The sequence below is a fragment of the Chrysochloris asiatica genome, unplaced genomic scaffold, assembly GCF_000296735.1.
Source record: "Chrysochloris asiatica unplaced genomic scaffold, ChrAsi1.0 scaffold00027, whole genome shotgun sequence".
Classification (NCBI taxonomy): domain Eukaryota; kingdom Metazoa; phylum Chordata; class Mammalia; order Afrosoricida; family Chrysochloridae; genus Chrysochloris; species Chrysochloris asiatica.
The window spans coordinates 15,445,981-15,464,784 of NW_006408545.1; the positions used below are offsets into that span (position 1 = coordinate 15,445,981).

Here is an 18,804-nt window from a genome sequence, read left to right on the forward strand (position 1 = left end):
AAATGGAGGCAGATGGGCTGTTACTACAAGAACAAACAAATCGCTTCCCTAGAAAACATCAAGGCAAGTGGCCAGGTCCCCTCAACGCAAACTCCCTTCCAAGACTAAGACTCAACGGAAATGCACACTCTGATTGGTGACCATCCTTATATCAAATGTAGGCAAATGTATACAGACCAAAGTCCATTCATGATTACCAGAGGCAGACGGGAGTGGAGAGGGATCAGTCACTGTGGAGGAGGCATTGAGACCTTGTTAATGGTGATGAAAAATCTGAAAACAGACAGATGAGGGTTGTACTGTGCAATGAATGTAATCAGTGCCACTGAACTATGCAAGATGTCGAGTTGGCAGTTATTGCTTACATACTTTTTACAGCAATAAAAATCTGTGCATTGCACTGTATGTAAATTATACCTGAACTTTAATAAAAGAAAACGAAGAAGAATAAAGCATGCCTTGCTAGACCTCCCCATTTCTTACAAAGCCTCTTTTCATTTATGAGAAAGACATGCTACTCGAAGATCTGTTGGCTAATGGCCATCGTCCCCTCTTGCACTTATATAAAATCAACAAAACCAGAAGTTGGTTCTTTGTGAAGGTGAATAAAATTGACAAACCTTTAGTTATACTGACAAAGAAAACAAGAGAAAAGATGCAAACCAGTAAGAAATGAGAATGCAGACATTAGACTTGGCCCAATACAAATAGAAAGAATTAATGATAGAATACTATGAACAACTGCATGCCAATAGACTGGCTAACCTAGATGAAGTGAAAAAAATACTTAGAGGCACACAATGGACCCAGACGGACTCAAGAGGAAATAAATCATGAAGAGATCAATAAGAAAAAGCTAACAAAGAAAAATTGGAAAAGTTCGGTGAAGGGAATATTTGAATTCTTTTATTTTTTTAAATTTATTTTACTTCTGTTATTGAAAATATACACACTATACACCGATTCCACAGTTTCTACATGTACAATTCAGTGACATTGATGACTTACTTCAAGTTCCTGTCCTCATGCCCCTATTCCGAATTGTTCCTCCCCGTGAGTGTAAACTCACTGCCCCTAAACTTCCTGTTTCAAATTGGTTTTGTCTGTTGTCAATGACATTGGCTGATTTGGGGAAGTACGTCACTCAGGATGCTCTTACTCAGGAAACGTTGCTGAAATCTGTTCAACATCATGGCAGCGCCATCCTCCACTGACAGGCAGATTGTGGCACCGTGAGTTACGTTGACTAGGAATCAAACCTGAGTTTCTCTTACGGAAGGCAAGAATTCTACCACTGAAACACCAGTACTCTGGAGACCTAGAATGTGGTCCATACATGGTGGGTGTTGTTCTTAGGTTTCATCAAGTCACTACCAACTCATAGTGACCCTGTGCACAACAGAACAAAACGCTGCCCAGTCCTGCACCAACCTCATAATCATTGCTACATTTGAGCCCATTGCTGTGCCAATCCATTCCTTTGGGGGTCCTCCTTTTTTTCTCTGACCCTTCACCTTATCAAACATGATATCCTTCTAATAGGACTTGTCCTTCCTGATAATATGTTCAAAGTATGAGAGACAAAGTCTGGCCATCCTGGTCTCCAAGGAGCACTCTAGTTGGACTTCTGTCACAGATCTGTTTGTTCTTTTCGCAGCCCATGGTGTTTTCCATATTCTCCCCCAACATCATAACTAAAATGCAACATTTCTTCAGTGGTCTTCCATATCCACTGTCCTGCCTTCACATGCATATGAGGTTATTGAAAATAACATGGCTTGCATCAGGCTCACTTAGTCCTCAAGCTGACACCATTGTTCTTCAACACTTTAAAGAGGTCTTGTACAGCAGATTTCCCTAATGTAATACGTCATTTGATTTTTTGACTGCTGCTTCCATGAATATTAATGGTTGATCCAAGCAAAATGAGGTCTTTAACAACTTCAATCTTTTCTCCATTTATATGGATGTTGTTTATTGGTCAAGTGGTGAGGATTTTTGTTTTATTTATATTTTATGCAACCCATATCAAAGGCTGTGGTCTTTGATCTTTATTCAGTAAGTATTTTAAGTCCTCTTCACTTTCAACAGGCAAGGTTGCATCATTTGCATATTGGAGTTGGTTAATGAGTCATCCTCCAATCCTGATACCACATTTTTCTTTGCATAATCCAACTTCTCGGATTGTTTGCTCATCATACAGATTGTATAAGTATGGTGAAAGAATACAACCCTGGTGCACATTTTTCCTAATTTTAAACCATTTGGTCTTCCCCTTTTCTGTTTGAACAACTGCCTGTTGGTCCATGTACAGGTTCCTCATGAGCACAAGTGATGGGAAGATGAGCAAACGCGTGGCTGAATGCATGCCTATGTTCATCCAAAACTGTAGCAGTAGCCTTGTTGTGGAACCTCTTTATAGGAGGCATAAAGACCAGAATTTTCTGTGGCCCTAGTAAAAGCAGACTTTCTGCGACAGTGTTAAAGCTTTCTGTCCTGCTGTCCTTGACTTCTTTTTCTAAGTAGTAACCAAAACATAAGAAGCTGTCTGCCTGGGTTTCACTTTCCATCTCTTCTTCTCTGCGTGAGCGAATGCCTACCCAATCCAGTTCTTTGTTAAGAAAATGAAAACATACCACTAATATTGTAAACTAGAGCAAGAAAAAGATAAAAAGCTTATTACAAATATCACCTAACAATAATTTAGCTCTTTTCTACATTTTCTAATACCTCCACATATATCACTGTGTTTTATTTTCACAAAAATCCTATTAAATAAACAGGGAAGGGATAATTATTCCCAGCAGATAAATGAGAAAACTGAGGTAAAGTACAGGCCCAGTGATTTGCCCAAAGTCTGGTTAGTGATAATGCAGGGACCAGAATAGAAGTCCATGTGCTTCCGCTAGCCTGGGAGATTGTTCAAAAGTACAAGTTCCCAGGAAAGATCAAATCATTGCTGGAAAAGCACTTCCGATCTCCAACGAAAACAGATCTTTCCAGCTGAGTGCCCTCCCTAAGGCCTGCAGAGTATTATCTGCCAAGTAGCTGTTATTTTGTCTTGTGCACGAACACCCCAGACTGTGAAGTCCGCTGAGAAAACCTGTGAGAACCAGGAGTGACCACAGATTGCAAAAAATACATTGGAAATTTACGGAATAAGTAACTGCCCATCCAGACAGACAGGGGAGGAAGTTAGAGATTGTCTTTTCTCAAATGTCCACTGGAACACAGGTATGGACACAAATGCAAACATGGAGCTTTGTGTCCCAGAATGTGTGACGACAGTTAGTTACGCTTGGCCAGTGGAATATTTAAAAGCAAACATTTAACAGTAGGATAATGGCTGCTGAACCTGCATTTGCAGCTGCAGCTGCATCATTCCTCTAGGGAAGGCAAGATGGCTCTTCTCCAACTAGTCATAAAGGGCTGACGTCGGAAACAAAAAGCTCCTACTTCGTACTGTGCAGCCCCATCTTGTGTCCCACGTTACATGCCTGCCTCAGAAGCCAACGCCAGAGACGCACTAAGCTTTACAAGATTAATCAGGCTTTCTTTTATCAAAAATAAGTAAAACCCTGTGCATTTTACTGGAAATGAGAAAGCCAAATCTTTTTAGACGTTAGTGAACAAGGGGTAGTCTACAGGTAATCCTCAGATTACAGACACGTTTGAACTCCTGACCCTAAATCAGTCTTTAAATTGAATTTATATAAGCCCTGACAGGTACAATTGTTGTCTAAAATCAGTCAGATGTTTGTCGGAGTATGTAGTATGTACCTTTCTATACATGAAAATAATGAGGAAACACTTCCAGATACACTAAAAATAATCTTTAACATAACAATAAAGTAATAATAGAAATTATGTTTTGATGTGCATTACAAAGTAGTTCTCAGTTGTTATTAAGAGCCATTGTATGTGCCTACGAATTTTAATATAGTAGACTTTGCAGAGTCGGTTTGTAACTATGGCTTGTGCATTCAGAAGCCAGGGATTGCCTGTATTTTATCCGCCTTACTGATTCATTATGCAAAGGCAGCTGTAATCACTTCAGATCTTAAACATATTCTTATTGTGATTAGAGCAAAGTTGCCTTTAGAATCAGATTTTAATGACTCCCAGGTGCCAGGCTGTGAGATCCTCTTTTCATTTACCCCCATTTACTTTGCCCTGTTTCCTCTTTCTCACTTGATCTTTCTCTGCTAGCCAAAATGTACAGACATTTCACTGGGCACAGCTAGAATATGAGCTCCCAAAAGAAGAGGCTCTAAGGCCCCCTTGGCAGAGGGCATGGGAAGCAACCAGTTGCACTTAAGTTAAAGCCCTCACTTCTCTGATGCTATAGCCAGAATCACACAGAAAGTATTTCCTTTCATTTTCATGCAAAACCTATTTATGCAGCTGGCTCAGGTTTGAGATGTGGAGAAAAATTGTAAAGTGCAGTAAGAAATGCAGACAGAAACAGAAAAACACGTTCTTTTGTTGTTCCTGAAATAACCCACTAATATTAATGCTTGTTCTTAATTTGGAGATTCTACTCAAAACTGTGACAAAATTCAAAAGGATTAGGAAAGAAGGAGAGATGGAAACAAACCCAGGGGAGAATGAGGGATAGGTGAGGTTACATGGAGGAGATTGCAGTCCTTGAGATGAAACAAAATGTGTGTGAACTGTGAGCTGTAAATACAATTGATAATCTGTTCTGTAACCCTTCACTCAATTCACACACACAATTAAGTATTATCAAACCCTTTTATAATCTCAATATTTACTGAGCATTCTCTAGTTTGGATTACCTGTGACTAAAATGTAGGACAAAGCTGAACTCATTGATAGTGTGTTTTGTGGTGTGCTGACCTCTCCTAACCTTCCTTGGCCCCTGCTTTAATATCCTCATCTATAAATGGAAGGAAAGCAAGAATGAGTTTCTAGTTTGTTCTTGAAGGAGCCCTGGCAGTGCCGTGCTTATTATGTCCTGGACCACCGACTGAAAGGTTAGCAGTTTGAAGCCACCCGACAGGCTAGCTCTGTAGCAGAAAGACCTGGCATACTGCTTCCTTAAAGATTACAGCCTGAGAACCCCGACATGGCACTTGTACCTTGTCACCTGAAGTCACTGTGAGTCAGCATTGACTTGGTGACACACAACAGCAGCAGTTTCTTTTTTACCTAAAGTGGTAAATGATGCATTCCCATAGTCATGTTCAGCTTTCATCCTTTGAACTCAAATTTAGTTCCTCAAGTACTGGAACACTTTTGTTCAGCTACAAAGTCTGCTCCATTCTTTCCCCACAGAGCATGTGTGAATTCTTCCCTTGGTTGGCAGCTGAGGTCGATGATAAATCCTCTCTTCCACTTTCACAGATGACTTGCAGGGAACTAGGCATCCACTGAAATTATCTTTACTCTAGAACTCTGGGGTTGAAAGTTACTGAATATCACGTACATGTATAAGCCCTGACTTCAAGCCCAGAGAAAAGGTTAGATGTTGATATTGGTGTATATACTTTCAATCTCATTGGGAACTTGACATCATATTAATATTTCTTGGAGGTGTTTGTTTCTACATTGGGAGACATTGATTTGTCACTTTGAATGCCACCAGTAACAACTTTTTACTCTACTCTGAAGGTTGGAAAAGGAACATGGATTTTATGTTGTAATCAAATAGACATGGATTTGTAATCTGGCTCCGCTGCTTCCTAGCTGTTTGCTCTTACATGAGTTCTCTACATTTTGTTTTTCTATCATAAAGGGCGTTAAATGAACAAACAAAAAAACATATCTCTTCCAGCACAATGCCTGATGAATTATGTTGTTGTGTGCCATCAAGTAAACTATGACTCATAGAAACCCTATAGGACAGAATAGACTTGTGTCCCATCGGGTTTCCAAGGCTGTAATCTTATGATTCCAAGAAACAACATCATGACAAGCAGAGGAAAGATTGAAATTGTCAAGGATATCATTTTACTTGAACCCACAATCAGTGCTCATGGAAGCAGCAGTCAAGAAATCAAATGCTAGACTGCATTAGGCAAATCTGCTGCCAAAGACCTCTTTAAGTGTTCAAAAGTCAAGATGTCATTTTAAGAACTAAGGTGCACCTGACTCAAGCCATGGTATTTTCATTCACCTCATATGCATGTGAAGGTTAGACAGTTAGAATAAGGATGACCCGAGAAGAATTGATGCTTTTGAATTATGGTGTTGGTGAAGAAGTTACCATGGACTGTCAGAAAAACAAATGAACAGACTGTTTTAGAAGAAGTACATCTGGATTGTTCCTTGGAAGCAAAGATGACAAGACTTCATATCTCATACTTTGGACATATTATCAAGTGAAATCATCCCTGGAGAAGGATATCAAGCCTGGGTGAGAGTCAGCAAAATAGAATAAAATTCTCAATTGGTTGGATTAACACAGTGGCTTCAACAATTGGTTCAAACATAACAACAATCATGAGATTGAAGCAGGACCTGGGCAGTGTTTCATTCTGTTGTGCATGGGGTCGCTATAAGTTGGAACTGACTTATTGGCACCCAAAAACAACAACAGTCCACCAGTGACAGCGTTTTCTTAGTATGATTATATAATTAAAACTAGAAATATAACTTTTGTTTTATTATTGCAAAAACAGTGCATTACATTCCTTGGGTGATGCAAATAGTTTGCACTGACTAAAAGATTGGTGATTTGAACCCAATCAATGGAGTCCCAGTGTGGTGCTTCAGGTTAGTGTGCGCTGGACAGCGATGTCGGTTTGAGCAACAAGGTTAGCGGTCAAGCTCCTCAGAAACCCTATACAGGATCTCTAGGAGTCGGAACCAACTTGATGGTACTTAACAACAACAATACCACTGCAGAAGAAGCAGACTTGGTGATTACACCCAAGAAAACCCTACGCAGCAGTTCTACTCTAAGAATAGATGGGGCTCTCTGAAAAGTCACAAAACAAAACAACAAAAGTAATGCATTCTTTTTGTAGAGAATGAAATAAACAGAAGGAAGAAACCTAGAGCCATCTAGGATGTCAGTATCCAGTCTTTAATATGGGACTCTTCCAGTCTTTTCTTCTTGTTAATGAGATCATACATTCATCTATATGTTGCATATTTGCATCCCACACCAGTCCTTCAGCATTGATCTAGTGAATGTTCTGTACCAGGATCAAATTTGGGGCATTGTGACTGCGCCGTGAACAATCAGGCAAAGTCCCTGCCGCATGGAGTGTTCTTTCTCATGGGGGAAGGTGGAGAATAAGTAAGAAACTAAATAAGCCAGCAGGCTCACTCATTTCTGAGAGTGTTAAGTGCTATAAAAACAAAGTGATATGATAGAAGGACAGGATGGTGGCCAATTGAGATTTGATGCCAGGAAAAACCTTTCTGGGAAGGTGACATTGGAGACCTGAATCCTAAGGAGGAGCCAACCATGTGAGTATTTGGGGGAAGAGCATTTCAGGCAAAGGAAAATTTGTACAGAGGCCCAAATGTAAGCCTGAGCTCGGTGTGTGTTCAGAGAGCAGAAAGAACAGCGTGGCTAAGAAGGAGGCTTCAAGGGAAGAGTTGTAGAAAATGAGGACAGAGATGTAAGCAAGGGTCATAACAGGAGGGACCATAGAGTTTACATTTTTATTCCAAATACAATAAGAAGCCATTTAAGCCTGGTTGTAACTTTCTAAAAGGTCACTCTGATTGTCAACTAAAAAATGAATTATAGCAGTCAAAGATAGAAGTAGAAATCTCTCTCTACCTAGTGTTTTGTAATTTGCATATTCCCCTGTATTATGAACACCTTTCAAAATTGTTCATATTCTGTCACATCATCATTTAAAATGGCTGCATAGGAATCTGGTATGCTTTTGTTAAAGCCCTGTGGGGATTAAAACAGATCATTTCTCAGTTATTATCCTGAATCACACAGCAGTGAAAGGTGCTAAATCTTTGTGCATATCCTTGTTGTTTCCTTTGGATCATTCCTATAAGTGGAAACCCTTAGCCAGAAGTGGTGGTGCTGGTGGTGGTTATGTGCTGTGGAGTCAGTTCCGATTCATAGCAACCCTGCATAGGGTTTCTGAGGCTGTAAATCTTTACAGGAAAAGTAGACCACATTTAAAGTTGTGATTGAGTCTCTTGGTTGGTTTTGTTTGCGATTCTTTTCTTGGACACTTTGCAGTCATTAAACACCTTTCATTGATGTACTTTTTCACCAGACTGGGTCCAGGATGATGCAAATGAGGTGTTTTTCTAGAAGAGTGCATAGTTCAAGAATGGCCCCCACCTCAAATATTCAGAAATTAAGATAGTGTTTTAATAATATATTTTATAAATAGTATCTTGCAATGTATTTTATCTGGGCATTTTTTGGTTCCCAGGATGAGTGCCTCATTAACCCGATATTATAATAACTACTTTTATTGTATCGGTGAAACATATACAAGTAATGATTTGTTTCTGGGTTTGAGGCTTGTTTTTGTTTGTTTGTTTAATATAATGGCATTATTAACTTAATTGCTAGCTATATAGTAATGATGCACGTTTTCATTATTGTTTTTATTCTCAAGTAATTAGAAAATACAAATATCTAACAGCAAGTGGACCTTAGATTCATATTCTTCACTCACAGGCAGTGTGTAGACTTAAGCATCCTTATGAATGGCTGTATGTATGTACGTCCTGATCCTGTTCAGCTGATCCATGGGTTACAAATAGGTGGAATTCACCATGAACCCACTGGGTGTGTGAGAAGCCTAATCCAGTAGTCTCAGCCATTTACCATTGGGACAAGTGATAACCCCATGTATGTTGCTGTTGTTGTTGTGAAGTGCCATCAAGTCGGTTCCAACCCATAGCAACACCCTGTATAGGGTTTCTGAGGAGCAGCTGGTGAGCTTGAATTGCCGACCTTACAGTTCAAACAGCTTTGCAGTCTGGCGCATTAACTCACAGCGCCACACCAGGAGTCCTACCCCATGTATATTACAGTAGAACTATACTCCATAGGGTTTTCAGTGGCAGATTTTTCTAGACTAGGTCACCGGGCCTTTCTTCCAAGACACCTGGGTGAATGCAAGCCAGGCCTGTGGGTAGTTTGCAGTACTCAGGACTCCTACAGATCCAACAGCAGCCACTTATTCGCTCCATTCGACGTAGGTTCTGCATTCTCTTTACCGTCTCAAGAAAGACAGGGAACTAACATTTACTGAGTTCTGAATTACCCAAAGAGAGATATTGGCCAGAATCTAGAAGAGAAAGCTCTTCAATTGATCAAATTTGGTTTTTGATACTGTATTGTGGTTCCCTTCTTTGTATTGTCACACTTCACATTTGATCTCCACCCAGAAGAGCATGCTAGTCTTCTTTAAGAGGTGAATTGAAGGGAAGAGCGCTTGATATATTATATGAACCCCTGCTCTCCTGTCCTCCGAACACCAGGGTTTTATGCTCATGGAACAGTTGACATTGCCTCTGTGGACCTCTTGTGGTTCTGGGCAGGGCAGCCCATCATCCCACACAGAACCTTGGCCACAGTCTTCACTGCCAAAAGCACTGTCCATCTCAGCCATGTCCTTCTTTTTATTACTGAACATAGAGAGCTCAAGAAAATTAAAATCAGTCCAGGAGAGCCAAAATTTGACCTTGAACATATCCCACCTGAATTTAGAGATTATCTCTAGAACACATTTGATGCATTAGACACTAATGACCAAAAGACCTGAAGAGTTGAGAGATGACATCAAGAACATCATACAGAAAGAAAGCAAAAGGTCATTAAGAAGCCAAGAAAGAAGACCAAAGTAGATGTCAGAAGAGACTCTGAAATTTGCTCTATAGTGCTAAAGCAAATGGAAGAAATGGTGAAGTAAAAGAGCTAAACAGAAATTTTCAAAGGTCAACTTGAGAAGACAAAGTCAAGTGTTATAATGAAAACCAAAAGGAAAGAATACACTCAGCATTTCTCAAGCTGAAAGAACTGAAGAAAACATTCAAGCCTTGGCTTGCAATCTTGAAGGATTCTAAAGGTAAAATATTGAGTGATGAAGAAATTGTCAAAAAAAGATGGAAGAAATACACAAAGTCAGTGTGTCACTAAGACATGATTGATGTTCAGTCATTTCAAGAGATAATATATGAACAAGAGCCACTGGTACTGAAGAAAGAAATCCAAGGTGCACTGAAGGCATTAGCAAAGAAGAAGGCACCAGGAATGGATGGAATACAAATTGAAATCTTTCAACAAACTGATTCGGCACTGGAGGCACTCACACATCTATGCCAACAACTTTAGAAGATAGCTACCTGGTCAACTGATTGGAAGAGATCCATATTGTGCCTAGTCCAAAGAGAGGTGACCCAATGAAATGTGGAAATCGTTGGACAATATCATTAAATGGTATGCAAGTAAAATTTTGCTAAAGATAACTTTTAAAAGGCTGCAACTGTATATTGGCAGGGAACTGCCAAAGGTTCAAGCTAGATTCAGATAATGTTGTGGAACAAGGGATATCACTGCTAATATCAGATGGACTTTGGCTGAAAGAAAGAATACCAAAAATATGTTTCCCTGTGCTTTATTGTCTATGCAGAGATTTTTAACCATGTGTATTATAACAAGCTATGGATGACATTGCAGAGAATGAATATTCTGGGCACTTAATTATATTCTTGATGAACTTTTACACAGACCAAGAGACAGTTGTTTGAACAAAACAAAAGGACACTGAACAGTTTAAAATCAGGAAAGGAGTGTGCCAGGATGGTATTCTTCAACCGTACTTATTCTGTCTGCAAGCTAAGCAAATAATCCATAGAAGCTGGATTATAAGAACAACAACATGGTATCAGGATTGGAGGAAAACTCATTAACAACGTACGATATGCAGGTGTGATATAACCTTGCTTGCTAAAAGCAAAGAGGACTTAAAATACTGATGAATATCAAAGACTACAACCTTCAGTATGACTTACACTTCAATGTAAACAAAACAAAAAACCTCACCACTGGAAAAATAAACAACATCACGATAAATGGAGAAAAGATTGAAGTTGTCAAAGACTTCATTTTGCTGGATCTACTATCAACATTTATGGAAGCAGCAGAAATCAAATGATAGATTGCATTAGGCAAATCTGCTGCATAAGACCTCTTTAAAATGTTCAGAAGCAAAGATGTCAGTTTGAGGACTGAGGTGCTCCTGACCCAAACTATGGTATTTTCAGTAGTTTCATATGCACATGAAAGTTGGACAGTGAATACAATACGTTAAGACTGTAGAAGAATTTATGCAGTTGAGTTATGGTGTTGAAAGAAAATATTAAAAGTACCATGGACTGTTAGAACAACAAACAAATCCTTGTTGGAGGAAGTACAGCCAGAATGTTCCTTAGAAGCCAGAATGGCAAGACTTCATCTCTCATAGTTCAGACATATTATCAGGAGGGACTAATCCCTAGAGAAAAACATCATGCTAGGTAAAGTGGAAGGTCAGAGGCAAAGAGGAAGACTCCTAAGGAGATGGATTGGCACAGTGGCAGCAGCAGTGAGTTCAAGCTTAACAATTGGATGATACAGGACCAGGCAGTGTTCTATTGTGCATAAGGTTGCTATGAGTCAGAACCAACTCAGTAGCACTTAACAACAACAGCAAGCATATCAGGCAACAGTCAAATTGGTGTTGGGCGTAGAGGTCAACAGGTACCCTGGTTAGCAAATGTTCTTAACATCACCACCAGTCCAAAAGCTGTAAACTCAAAATGTTGTTAAAGTACATCCCTCTAGATTGTACAATTCTAGTCAAAAGGTCAGTGTCTAATCTGTCTCTGCTCTTAACACAAGTAAAGTAGAAGGTTGTGCTCAGACAACTCTTGCTAAGGTGGTCTATCCCTAGTACCTAGTTCCATTTGGATCCAGCTATTGTACTGGTCTGTGAAGGTTTGTAGAACCACTCTTTCCAAAGTGGTGGTAAAAGGTCCTCCCGTCAGATGTCTTTGGCGAACAGTGAATTGGGAGAAACTGAGGACACTTTGAGGAATCTGAATGTGGCTGTCCCAAATACACAAGTTCTTTATTCCCTCCGAGCTGTCTGATTTGAAATCATACCCCAAGAGAACTCTGTCTGAAATATTAGGTTTTCAGAACTGTCTCTTCATGGCTTTCAGGAAGTAGAAGTAAATATAATCCATTTTATTTCTGAGATCCATGAGGTCTTCTCAGTGTTATCAGTCTTCAGAATAGGACTTCTAGAAAGTCTGTTCTTCAAACGTTAATATTTAGTTGAAAATTAGTTCGTTATTAAAGAAAATCAAAGTAAGAGTCCTCAAGCTCCCCAATTTCAAAATCTATATAGCCACAGTATTCAAAACCTCCTGGAGTGACAGGCATAGACTAATGGAACAGAATTGAGAGCCCAGAAGTAAATTCATCCACCTAGGGACAGCTGGTCTGTGACAAGGGGCTAAACCCCAGTCAGTAAGGAAGAGATAATCTCTTTAACAAATGGTGCTGGCAAAACTGGACATCCATTTGCAGAAAAATGAAACAGGATCCTTACCTCTCATTCATTATATACAAAAACTAGCTTAAGATGGATCAAAGACCTAAACATAAAAGCTAAAATAATAAAGATCATGAAAGAAAACTTAGTGGCAAAATTAGGAGCCCTAACATATGGTATAAGTGTTACACTGTCAAACATAACTTAAAACACACAAACAGCTGAAGACAAATTAGGTGAATGGAACCTCCTATAAAGCATTCATGTACATTGAAAGACTTCACCAAGAGCAAAAAGAGAACCTACAGACCAGGGGGAATTGACAACAACATGTTAGACAAGGGACAAATTTATAGAAAGCATCAACATATTTACAACAAAAAGACAGATAATCCAGTTTCAAAATGGATAGAGGTCATGAACCGACTTCACCAAAGATGAAAGCAGCTAACAAACACAAGAAGAAATACTTGTAGTCTTAGCCATTAGAGAGATGCACATAAAAACAACATTAATATATCATCTCAGCCCAGCATTCATAGCAAAGCTCAAAAAAAACCACAAAGCAACATAGCTGGCAAGGTGTGAAGAGACTGGAACCCTCATACACTTCTGATGGGAGTGTAAACTGGTGTAAGCACTGTGGGAAATGATACGGCGTACTGATGTGGCACTGTAGGATAAGCACAGGACCGAAAAGTTGGTTTGAACCACAAGGTAGGTGGTTCAGACTCACCAGTCACTCCTCGGAAACCCTATACAGCATCACTATGAATTGGCACCGTCTCAATAGCACTTAACAACAGCAATAGCCTTAAAAAGTTAGAAATACAGAGGCTCCAGCAATGCCACAACTAGGGTTATATCCCAGGGAAATAAGACCAGGACATGAGTAGATGTATGTACACATTCCAGAATTATTCACAATCGAAAAAACAATGGAAACAATGCAAGAGCCCATCAGCAGAGGAATGAATAAACAAACTACGGTGCATACACACAACAGAATACTGCATAGCATTAAAGAACAGTGAACTTAAAGAAACACCTCATAGCATGGAGGAAACTGGAGGATATTATGCTGAGTAAAATAAATCAATCACAAAAAGACAAGTATTATATTAGACCACGACTGTTCAAAGTCAAGAAAAAGTTCACTCATATAAAGAAACCTTCTTTGAAGGTTATGGTGGCTGGGGAGAGAGGGGTGTAAATCACTAATAAAGGGTTCTTGTTAGGGTTGCTGCTGTTAAGTGCCATTGAGTTGGTTCCAACCCTGTATAGGGTTTCTGAAGAGCAACTGGTGAGTTTGAACCACCAACCTTGTGGTTCAAACTGACCTTGTGGTCCAATGCTTATCCTAGAGCACCACACCAGGCACGATCTGTTAACTTGGGTGAAGGGAAAGACAGTATACAAATAGGAGGTGGTCAGCACAAAATGATCAAGGGAAAGGAAATTCTGGGAGTACCACAAAGTTGAATACAACAAAGGGAAATCCTATGAAGTAGCCAATCCTGCAACATCAGCAGTAGCAATAATCTATGAGTGGCTAGATACATAGATAGACACTCAAGCTGAACAGGAGTTGGAAGGCAAAAGGGATGACATTCATGAATAGATATAGATTTGATAAGAGGATATTTCTACATATGTGTTTATATGTGCTACAAATATACCCATGAGCATAGTAGAGCATATGGGGTCAAAGTTACAAAAACTTCTTATTCATAACCAATCAACTTGAGGAAATGGATCACTGGGACGGGGAACTCAGAGCCATAGAATTGGAGGACATCACGGTCAACTGGCATAACATAGTTCACATGTATATTTTACATCCTAGTGGTCTCTCCCAGTGCAAAACAAAGAAGAATAAAGATACACCAAGATACATGAAAATAATTTGTTCAAAGTACTAATGAACACATAAAACCCCAGCCTTGAAGATACTTTAAAGCATAAAAGAATAATGTTGTTGTTGCAAAGTGTCATCAAGTCAGTTCCAACTCATAGCAACTCTGTATAGGGTTTCCAAGGAATGACTGGTGGGTTTGAACTGCTGACCTTGCAGTTATCAGTCCAGTGCTTATCCTAAAGTGCTATGGTAATCGCCGTGAAGTATTCCAGGATCAAAATAAGAGAAACCTGGGACTAGATGAAGGAGGGAGGCCTTCTGGCAGTCCGTGCTATGTTCCATATTTGCTCAGTGAGAGGTGGGGGAGGAGAAAAGGCGGAGGCCTTTCCTGGCATCAGGGACAGAAGTGAATGGAAGTGAGCTGATGGAGGGCCCCCCCTGTACAGCTTCTCTAGGGAGGGCAGCACTGGGGCCTGGTCACACAGGAATTCAAAGTTCCCCTCACTTCCTGTACATGAGGTTCATTATCTCACTTCCTGTTCTTTGTTTGAAAGTGCAGGAATTGGTATAAAGAATCCATCAGCCCTATAAAAAGGGTGTGTGGACCCATTCATTTTTGTTGTTGCTAAGTACTGTTGAGTCAACTCCAACTCATAGCAACCCTGGATAGTGTTTCTGAGGAGCAGCTGGTAGGCTTGAACCACCGACCTTGCACTTAGTGTGTATCCTACATCGCCACACCAGGACAAATTTTTAGTAACATTTTATCAATGGAATCTCAATAGGAAATACACATCTTAATGTAGAAGCAAAATGACTAGGAAATGAATGGGGCAGGAAAGGAGTTCGAGTGGCCTACACTCCAGGGAACTGTGTCCAGATAAAGATGGAACCCAGCGGAATAGTGAACACCAAGAGTGGGTGGGCCGGCGGTACACAGGACCATTGTCACCTGGGCTGATGATAATCAACATGTCGGGTCAGTCTTTGTCAGAAAGAATTGTGGCAGAGTGGTTGCCTGGACTTATTCCAGACACATACCATTGTCACTTGTGGAGGCAATTTGGGTTGTATTGAACCAGAACTGGGGCAGAGCGTGAAGCCACACTCAGATCATTGTTACATGGAATCTTCTAGGCAATTCTCTGGGAACTCAGTGTGAGCACCAGGGGACAGGTCAGTTCTGCTTAGTGAGGGGACAAAGTACTCAGAGCCACCATTTGATGACGGTTGTAGATAGATGAGCAGGAGTTTCCAGCCTCTGACTGTGGGGAACCTGTTTATGGGAACAAAATAAGAAAGAAATAAGCTTTATTCTGAAATTATCTCCAATCATTTGTTAATGTTATGTAGTTCATGCAACGCTGAGGTAGAGCTGCCAGTTCAGCAACATGATAAAGATGTTACTGTTTGACTTGGTAGAGTACTTTGTCCTGCTAGAGAGAAAGAGTGTCACCCTGGTTGGTCTCACATTCACCTGCATAACAGCTCCTCCTTCCGGTGCCTCTTGCGGACATCAGTATACTGTTAGGGGTTATATGCCCTTTTGAGTGGGTAGTTTTTGTCTTTCTTCACAAGTGCTGCATCTGTTGTCTGTCCTTGTCATATTTAGGCAAGATCCTACATAGCTATAAAAACAACTTTCCTTTTCCCATTGCTCCAACTACTAAAGCAAAAACCAGCTGCCTTCAAGTTGTTCCTGACGCATAGCAACCCAGGCTTTAAGTTTTTATGGGAGCAGCAAGCCTCATCATTCTCCCGCAGAGCAACTGGTGGGTTTGAACTGATGACTTTGTGGGTACTAGGATAAGCACAGGATTGCTGTGCCACCAGGGTTCCTTCTTAGCCCCAAAAGATCTTGGAATTCTTTTTATACCTGGGCTTGCAAGTAATGTGACTTAAGGAGCTTTAGTAGCATAGTGGTTACAAATTGAGCTACTAACCTCAAGGTCAGCAGTTCGAAACTACCAGCTGTTCTACAGGAGAAAGATGAGGGTTTCTGCACCCGAAAAGATTTACAGCCTCGGAAACCCTGTGCAGGGTCACTATGAGTCAGAAACGACTCCATGGTACTTAACAACAACAAATATTCCTATAGTAAATCACCTCTGTAACAATATGACTTCGGATCTTTATTCTCCCATGCAACAAAGGTGACAGCTTTGCTATAGTTGAGGGTGTTTTACGAGGTATGATTTATGCACAGTCAAGGTAACTAGAGTGGATCAAATTTTTGTACAGCTTAGAAAGCCAAATCTTACTCAGTGCTTCTGTCTGCTCATCTCCATCCACCCCAACCACCTGCATGCAGTCTCATCTCACGTTTGACCTGTCCGCCTGACTTCACACTTCTGTCCTCTGTACCTAGTTTTAGTATGTGTCAATGCCTGCCAAGGAGCTCTGGTAGCATAGTGGTTACCGGTCAGACTGTTAACCACAGGGTCAGCAGTTCGAAACTACCAGCCATTCCAAGGGAGAAAGATGAGGGTTTCTGCTCCTGTAAAGATTTACAGCCTCTCAGAAACCCCATACAGGGTCGCTATGAGTTGGAATCTACTCCACAGCACATAAACACCACCACCATATTGTCTGCCAGCTGGGTCTTGGGGTCTGCTCCCAGTTCAGACTTGTCTACACACTTACCACTCCCTAAGTAAGTAGGGCTCACTTGCAAGGTTGTCGAGTTACTCAGCTTTGCTGATCACATTGTGTTCTATGTGAATGGTGCCTCCTGAAGTTATGCAAGGGTCCTGTCCCAGTATTGCTGTGGTTAACTGCCACGGAGTCAGTTCCAACTCAAAGTGTTTCTGAGGAGCAGAACTCATAAGAGTTTCTGAAGAGCAGCTGCTGGGTTTGAACTGCCGATCTTCCTTATCCTACAGCGCCACGCCAGGTCTGGTTAGTGACCTTCAAAGCATTTTTCTTCTGGTGACTAACTTTTACTAAGCCTTCTCTTTCTCTGATCCTTCTCCAGCCTTTATCCTAGATGGCCTGCAATCTGTAGTGTACACAAACCCGTAGCTGCCTCTCCCTCCTTCGGGAATTGGCCTGAGCTGTGGCTAATTCTTGAGATGGAACCATGCTCCTCCTAGGTACTCAAGTCAGAACCTTAACAGTGTCCAGACTCCTCTCTCTCTCTCACTCCCACACACACCCAGTGAACCCCAGGCAGTACCAGGACTACCTCTCAGAGGCCCTTCTACTCCACAGCAGCCTCGTGTCTGGAGATGCTGCCCTCCACTCTGTCTGTGTGTGTCTGTCTTGCTGAAATACACATCTGCTCATGTCACCCTCCTACTGAACAACCTCCAGGGGCGGGGGATGTCCGGGCTCTGTCAAGGCAGCCGCAGTTCCAGCCATCACATTGTTGTTGTTGTTGTTAAGTGCTGTAGAGTTGGTTCTGACTCACAGTGACCCTGTATAGAGTTTCCAAGGAGTAGCTGGTGAGTTTGAACCACTAACCATGTGATTCACACTAACCTTGCAGTCCAGGGCTGTATTCCACAGTGACACACCAGGACACATTGCTGTTGTGAAGTGCCGTTGAGTCCGTTCTGACCCATAGCGACTCTGTACAGTGTTTCTGAGGTTGTAAATCTTTACAAGAGCAGAAAGCCTCATCTTTCTCCTGCCAGGACACATTAGGGGTGAGTTAATTAAATATTTGACCAAATATAGCAGGCTAATTTTTTAAGTTGATAATTTTGTATGGCCCATGAATGACGTTATAAATTTCAGCAGAAAAAAGGTTCCCCACCCTACACCAGGGCCATGTTTTAGCTTATTACCTCATGGCTAAGAGTATAGGTCTTAGATTAGCCAGGCCTGGACAAAAATCCATCCCAATCCTTTTCTAGCTGTGAGGCCTTAAGCAAATAACTTGTCCTATCTATGAAACAATGTTTATCATAATACCCAAATTAAAAGGCTGTTGATAAATCAAAGGAGCAATTTCACGTAGTGCACATAGCAAAGCTCTCCTTCACTCTGACAGTCCAGAACGTCACAATACCCATGTGCACTCTGTTGAGTGTACTATAAATGTTGGAATCAACCACTTCTAAGTGGAGCATTGTGCTGTTCCACCTGGCTGTGCCCTCAGATGCTGTTCCCTTGCCTGACCTGGATGAATTAAGGCTCTGTACTCCCTCCCCAAGCCCAAGGCCCTTGCTGTACTTGTATGCCTCCTACCTAAGTAGATATAAAGTCCTCCAGAGCACTGACTCTGTATATGTAATTTTATAGCCACACCCCTCTGCACAGTTCCACTCACATGTTGTTGTTCGCTATTGTTGAGATAGTCCTCAACTCATGGTGACCCTGTGTGTTAGAGACTGGAACTGAGCTCCTTAGAGTTTTCTTGGCTGTAACCTTTAGAGAAGTAGTTGTTGTTGTCAAGTGCCATCGAGTCGGAACTGACTCATAGCGACCCCATGCACAGCAGAA

General features: G+C 41.0%; 1 protein-coding gene across 1 annotated transcript in view; it reads left to right on the forward strand.

The window, feature by feature from the left end:
* FYN (FYN oncogene related to SRC, FGR, YES) overlaps nt 1–18,804 on the forward strand; it is a 298,246-nt gene that overhangs the window by 172,270 nt on the left and 107,172 nt on the right. The gene's annotated exons all lie outside the window — the stretch shown is intronic.